Here is a 7631-nt window from a genome sequence, read left to right as displayed (position 1 = left end):
TTTGGAAAAGCAATGCAATACTTAATCCATTTCGACAGAATCTTTAATAGTGCATTCTTGTGACATAAGTATTCAAATGGCTGTGGTGCTCAGTGAAACACAGCCTAATTATCTTATAAAAACATTGTAGAAGGCTGTATTTATTTATCAGTGGAAGGTGTGAAAGAGGGAAAAAAGTAAACTTATTTTGAGGAAAGTTATGAAATGTGCAGTTTAACTGTCACTATAAAAATATAATGTGCGTGGGAGACAGGTTTAGAAAAAATGTGTTGTCTTTTCCTAAAAAATTTATTGGAGGCTAGACTACATTTTAACCTTTATCTTTTTACATGTTAAATGAACTTTATGAGCAAGTAGAAAAGTAATCACTTCAATTTCTATTTAAATGTTATTTTGAATTAAATTTCCAGTAAAAAAATTATGAAGACATTTTTCAATTGATCATGTAAATCATCACCAACAAAATGCCTTAAATAAAAATTATACTAATATATTTTCTATGGCTAGAATCTTTTGTAGCTTTATCATATATATATTATATAATGTGTCTAAGGATAGAATCCTGGGAATTGTAAAAGTAGCTGCATGCCTGGTCTAAAGATGTCATGGAAGAAACAATCATTTTAAGGTGATTGAAAATAGATAAGTTTTTCATTTTTAAATAATGAGTGATAATAAATGTTTTAAATCCTTCCTATATACCAGCTACTTATATACATTATCCCCTTCACTAACTTTATAAATGTTGGCTGTACTTTATTTCCTTTTTCTTTAAACTATTGTATCTACCTTTTCTTATAATTATTTGTAGTCACCTCATCATACTCATTTTCAGCCTACAACTTTACCCAGCTTATTTATTCGGTACTGGAGAGCCTTTCATCATCATTATAAAACCCAGGATGGGCTTCTGTGTTCTGGGAAAGAGTTCTATGACATCCTTACTTTTCTTTTCCCTCCAAATCTCATAAAACCTACATCCACAGTCACCTTCATTTGGAATTAATGATTCCTTCTTTTTTCTTATGTGTTTATTTTGGTCATGTTCCTATAGCTTAACTAAACACAGTGGTTTTCAAATAATTGTTTATATTGTCATTATTGTTATTTGCTTTCCCTAGTCAAGTGTAAGTTACTTGAACTCAAGAAACATTTGAGACTAATCTTTAACCCTAACTAAGTTAGTAATGAGCAGTTAGTATGCATTTACTCCAAAATTGTGAAATAATTGAGTTCATTAGAGGATGGAGGAACATTACTGCATTTTTAGTATATCACAATTATTTTTAGATTTACCTCTGAAATTTCGGTGCATTTTGTTCTGTACTCCTTTCCATTCATGTAGATACATATGGAAACATTTACTAATTCAGAGTTACAAGCTCCTTTTTTTAATTAAATTTGTTTGGGTGGCACTGGTTAATAAAATTATATAGGTTTCAAGTGTACTTTCAGGGATCATTTCCATAGTTTGTTACTAGAGTTACATACTCTTTGAAATTTACTCTTCTTATGAAATACACAGCTGCTTTCTATTTTTAAAAATATAATTGCCGAAAACATATTAAATGTAAAATACCTATGTTTTCACAGTGACTATCTTCTAAAAGTCTATTTCAGAAAGACAAGTTTGTTTTAGAGATATGACATGTTAAATTGCAGAGTGAGCTAAATATAATAAATCTATATACAACCTCTTAAAAATATTCACAGTGGCCAAGACATGGAAAGAGTCAAGTGCCCTTTGATAGATGATTGGATAAAAAAGATATGATACATAGATACAATGGAATATTACTCAGCCATAAGAAAAGACAAAATATTGTCATTTGCTACAACGTAGATGGATCTTGAGATTATCATGCAAAGCAAAATAAGTCAGAAAACGTTGAGAACCACATAACTTCACTCATATGTGGGATATAAAAGTGAAAGCAACAAACAAACAAAACAAACAGAGACTCATTGACACGAACAACAGTTTAATGGTTACCAGAGAGAAGGGTGAATGTGAGGAGGTAGATAAAGATACTGAGGTCAAATATATGGTGACAGAGGTAAATTTGACTTTGGGTAGTAAACATACAATGCAATATACATATGATGTATTATTGGATTGTACACTTGAAACATATAATTTTACTAACCAATATCACACCAATAAATTTAATAAAAATAAATAAATGAATGAATAAAGGCTTAAGATGGAAAGGCAGTTAGGTCTTTAAAACCCCAGTAAACTCCTAAAGTTGAAAGTTGGAAGCTATTGATGTTAATAATTTTGTTTTGCATATCTAAATTATCTTCCCCTTTTGTTCATCAGATTTATAGACACTGAATACTTAAAGAAAATAAGAGTAATAGTAAGCATTTTTTTCTAAAAGTAACATGAATATGAAGTGATTTAGAACAGTTTGGCTAGATTTTCAAGAAATAAGTGTTTTTGAACATTTACTTCAATGAAGGTTTCTATATCTAGCTTGATTTTATATTTTTATAAGGCAAATTAAAGGAAAAAAACTATATGTGTAATTAGAGATACCATAACGTTCTCTGAAGTCTGAGCTTAAAAAAGGGCTTTATCCCTTTTTATATTACTCATTAATTAGGTGACTTCTGTCCAGCTACCAACTTTTCTAAGCCTCAAGTCTCTCATGTGTATTAGAAGATTAAAAAATAGTAAATATTTTATAGATTTCTAATATATAAAAGCAGTAATGGATATAAAGAAAATACACAATGTTTGACAGTTTAAAAACTCAGTGAATATAAGTGATTATTTGATATAATCAAATATATATAAATATTTTAAAAATACTATTAAACATCACAGAAAAAGGCAGAGAAACATAATATTGAAATTGAATTCAATATAAGAACCTTGTCACATAAAATTGTAAATTATTGCTTACCATCTTTCGATAAAGCTATATGTTTTATTTATATAAATTTAAGCATCTAAGCTGATTTCAGAACATATAAAGGGTATTTAGCATATAATATTATTAATATACTACTGATTTTATAAATTATTTTATGTTCATGAAAATTTGTTTTAATGAAATTCAATTTTAAGGATTCTAGCATGTTGATCTTTATTAAGTTATAATTTATCTTTGAATGTATAACAAACATATTAATATGTAAGAAATAGAAAAGCTCAAGTAGGCATATTCATGTACATATATGCTATTAATATAGCTTATTTTGCATTATTATGGATGAGAAGGAATAATCTTTCTCAAAATAATAAAAGCAGAGATTTGCTCAGTTGAGTCTTTCATCATTTAATTTTATTATTTGTTTAATTTACATCTGAATTATAGGAATTTTAGTTCTCATGAAAAGTGGGATAGTAAATTCATGCAATTATTTACTGATGACTACAGTGCCTCAGTTTGGTTTGATTCCCATGTACACTAACAAGCATATTTTGGTTGATTGTGGCACGTGTAAGAATAATTCATTACATTAGCCCTTTTCTCTTTTTCTTCCCTAGAGAATGCAAAAAAAAAAAGCCCTTCTAGAAACTTTATACTTCTACAGTGTCATGAAATAGTAATCTCCTGCATTTAACTTAAATAATTAATTTGATATGTCTGTTTGATCATTGCATTATGTGAAACATAAATATCTAGGGCAACATTCTTTTCTAACAATGAACTACACTTCTATGTATTATAAAATTCAAAATGATTAACATGAGTACATATAATAATATAGATTTGTAATCAGTTACAATTGTAACTGGAATAGAAGATGAATCTGAATAAGAATATTTGTTTTTTTTTGTTATCAACTTCTGTATTTCCATTTGTTATTTTTACTGATGTTTTCTTTATTTACTTTATTTTTGCTAGGTAGATAAAGAATTTTGGTCCATATTTTCTGTGAGACAGACCAAGGTGTGAAGCCACATCAAATCTGAGATGAAAGCAAAAATACCCTGTTCTCTTACACCCTATCTCCCTGAATGTGAGGCTAGGAGAATGATTTTCAACCTGTTAGCCACCTCTCAAATGAGGATTAGAATTTTCTTTCCCTAGAGCCTGTAGAAACTGTTTATATTTGAACGAAAGATGAAATTCTTCCCAAGAGAAAGTGGCTTGTGAGGAAATGGAAATGTATACTTTAGGCCCTAAGTGCAGAAACAGGTAAAATAGGTATCGCACATATCACTCATCGAAAAAAGGAAGGCAACATGTGAACAATTCGATTTTATGCTATACATTATATATACATATACATAACATATATACACATATATGAATAATTTTAAAAGAGCTAAATTATGGAGTACTTACTGTATGTCAGATATTTTTCTAAGTACATTACATGGAAGATCGTTTTGAATCACCACAACTACCTAAGGAGTTAAGTGCTTTCTTAGAATCACTTGATACTTTAACAATGCAATAATTATACATTTGATATTAAGATATTAACAAAAGACAGATTCGATTTGTACTTGAAATTCTGTTTCTCTTAGGTGTTCATGCGAGCGCACACACACACACACGCACACACATGCCTGTTACTCCAAGCTCAGACAAGAGAAATGAACAACAAAGGTTGTTGGAATCATTGGTTTGTGCTATCAACAATGTCAATTGTGCATCAGATAACCTAAGCTATTAGAGAGAAATAAAGAGAAAATTCTATAAATCCCAGAATTAATGCTCTAGTTTTGTTTTTCTTTAAACACCTGTGCCTAACAAGTAAAAGATGATGTGAGTTTGGTGTTCTGCAACATTTGGCAATTAGTACATATTTGTCCAGCTAATTGACAAAATTTAGTCAAACAGAATGAAGTTGACAATTCAGTGGACACTAGTCCATTTTTTCACCCTAAAATTTAGGATCTAATGAAGAGATGATGAAAACGTAATCTCTCATCTGGTCTAGGGTAAAATAAATATTAAAATATTTTGTTTATTTTTAGTTACAGCATGAGTACAGCCACCTAATATGCTAATCTCTAACTATTTAAAATAATCTAAATTTATGTGGAGGTTTCAGTGAAGTATGAAGAAAAAATAAGACAAACTTGTGCAATCTTCTCAAGATTTGGATATTAGAATTTCTGAAAATTAATTTAAAATGTTGATCTCAATGTCTTTCAGCATAGGATTTTGAGTTTGGCATTGTCTCAAAATCACATACAGTTCATAACCAAATATGCATCTGAAAAGATCTAGTGGAAAACTGTTAATAACTTCACAGTAGTCGATATAAAACAGAGAGATACTTCTTGCCAAAAAATCTTGCTGATGTACTTCTGGGGAAAGACCGTGTTGTCACAGCATGCAAATTCCAGTACTGAGAATAAACTCCACATCTAGAGTTTGTTGTCTTCATGGGCATACAAATACATATTTCCCAGAATTTGCCAAGCAAATTTGGACATTTTTGCAATATTTACTTTAAAGTGACAAATAATTCTTGGCTTATGAATATTTATTAATGCTATCTGAAGTTAAACATTGACTAAGAATAAATGGAAGGAAGAAAATATTAATAGGAGGGAAGAGTACTAATACAAGTAGCAGCCAAGACAAAATCAAGACAGAAACAGGACAGAGACTGCATATATTGTGAGATTATTGAGATTTATTGTGAAGCTACATCTTGAATGATGTAGACACATGAAGTCAATGCATGGAAATAAAATCTCCTGAAGGACTTTTTTATTATTGTATAAAGTCTCCACAGTCCGGCTCAGAAAAGATCCAGAAATTGCTGAAAAGGTCGAGAAACAGGTGAAAAATATAGGATAAAAATAAACATAATGGGGCTAACTAGGCAAGCAAGAAAAAGATGAAAGCCAACTCTCTAACTCATCATGGAGATTAATATGACAATTTTATAAGGAAGATAAACTTAAACTCTAACCTAGACAAAATACATTTTTACAATGACTATCCAGCATTGCTTTATGCTGTAGGATAAGAAAATGAGACAATATGCATTGGGCACCTGGTTTCTAGATTTACCTTCTCCCTCATCATTCAAAAATAAATTTAAAGGCTAAGGATAATTTTCTTATTCACTAAACACATCCAATAGAAAAAGATTCAGCATTATTCATCATGGCCAAGACATGGAAGCAACTGAAGCACCCTTCATTAGATGATTGGATAAAGATGTGGTACATATATACAATGGAATATTACTCAGGCAGAAGAAAAAGATGAAATACTGCCATTGCTACGACATGGATGGATCTTGAGATTATCATGCTAAGTGAAATAAGAGAAAAATTTGAGACCCTTATAATTTCACTCATATGTGGGATAAAAAACTGAAAATAATAAACTAACAAGACAAAAATGCATAGACACAGACAACAATTTAGTGGTTACCAGAGGAAAGCGGGGTGGGTGGACATAGATAAAGGTAAAGGGGGTCAAATATATGGTGATGGAAGGAAATTTAACTTTGAACACACAATGCAATATACAGATGATGTATTATTGAATTGTATACTTGAAACCTATATAACTTTATTAACCAATGTCACCCTGATAAATAATAAAACAAACAGAAAATAAACCATGAAAATAAATCACTACTAGTCATATTGTGCAGTCTTTTGTAGAGGTATATTTGACTTCTTTCATTCAAATGTAATGCAGTAGTTATACTCATAAGAATCAATTTAAACTTTAAAGAACTGAATAATCTTAAAGATTTCAAATCAGAAAGAAATGAATCTAGGCAATATTTGTGGATTTATGTCTTCATTCTTAACTATTAAGTCATTCATATAACATTGAATGATAATTCTAAACTTTCAGATTGTAGTAAAAATGCTTCAAAGTTGTTATGTACACAAATTTATAGTATTTTTTATATTTATGTACATTACTTCAGATAGAAATTATATAGGTAGCAAGTCTAACAAAAAAGAAAATAAAACCCCTTCAATCCTGAGGGCCAGAGGGAGATTCTACTGACTGTTCTGCCGTATGGATGGAATTTAGTGTTTCATTCCATCTACATATCCCCACATCACCATCATATTCTGCTCTCATATGATTAATGTTATACAAATCAAACAAAATTTCCAGCATATAATGTCATCACCAAAGATATTCTGCTTTATCATTTCATGGGCACCTTTCTGTAAAGCATGCCTACATTTACAGTTTCAACACAAATCCTATAACACTTTGGTGCCAAATTTCTGCCACTAAGTCCCTTCTGTCAGATCTTGCAACATTTTTTTATATCATGACACACCTAGACAAAGATAATGCTAATATAACCATAACTGCTGGTCAGAGTCATTCATCCACACCTTGGTTGAGTCCTACTGAGCTGCCCAAGAGGGAAATTTTAGACTTTCAGTATATATTACCTAGCAAAGACACACCACTAAGCTTAGAAATACTGCTACACAGATATGGTAAAGCCAATACAGATTGTATAACCTGACCCAAGAAGCTGAGAAGCTGGCTATTTTCATTATCACCTAATATATTCCTGCATTGGCAGTTTTATGTATTTATATAAACATCTTTTCCTCTCATTACAAATATATAACAATACATCAGGCACTATGCCCAATATTTGAAGCATTTTACAATTATAATCTCTCCCTTTATCTGCTTTAGCACCTCAGGTAATGT

Source organism: Pteropus vampyrus, unplaced genomic scaffold, assembly GCF_000151845.1.
Source record: "Pteropus vampyrus isolate Shadow unplaced genomic scaffold, Pvam_2.0 Scaffold13, whole genome shotgun sequence".
In the NCBI taxonomy this organism is placed as follows: Eukaryota; Metazoa; Chordata; class Mammalia; order Chiroptera; family Pteropodidae; genus Pteropus; species Pteropus vampyrus.
Note: the sequence above shows the minus strand (reverse complement) of the source record.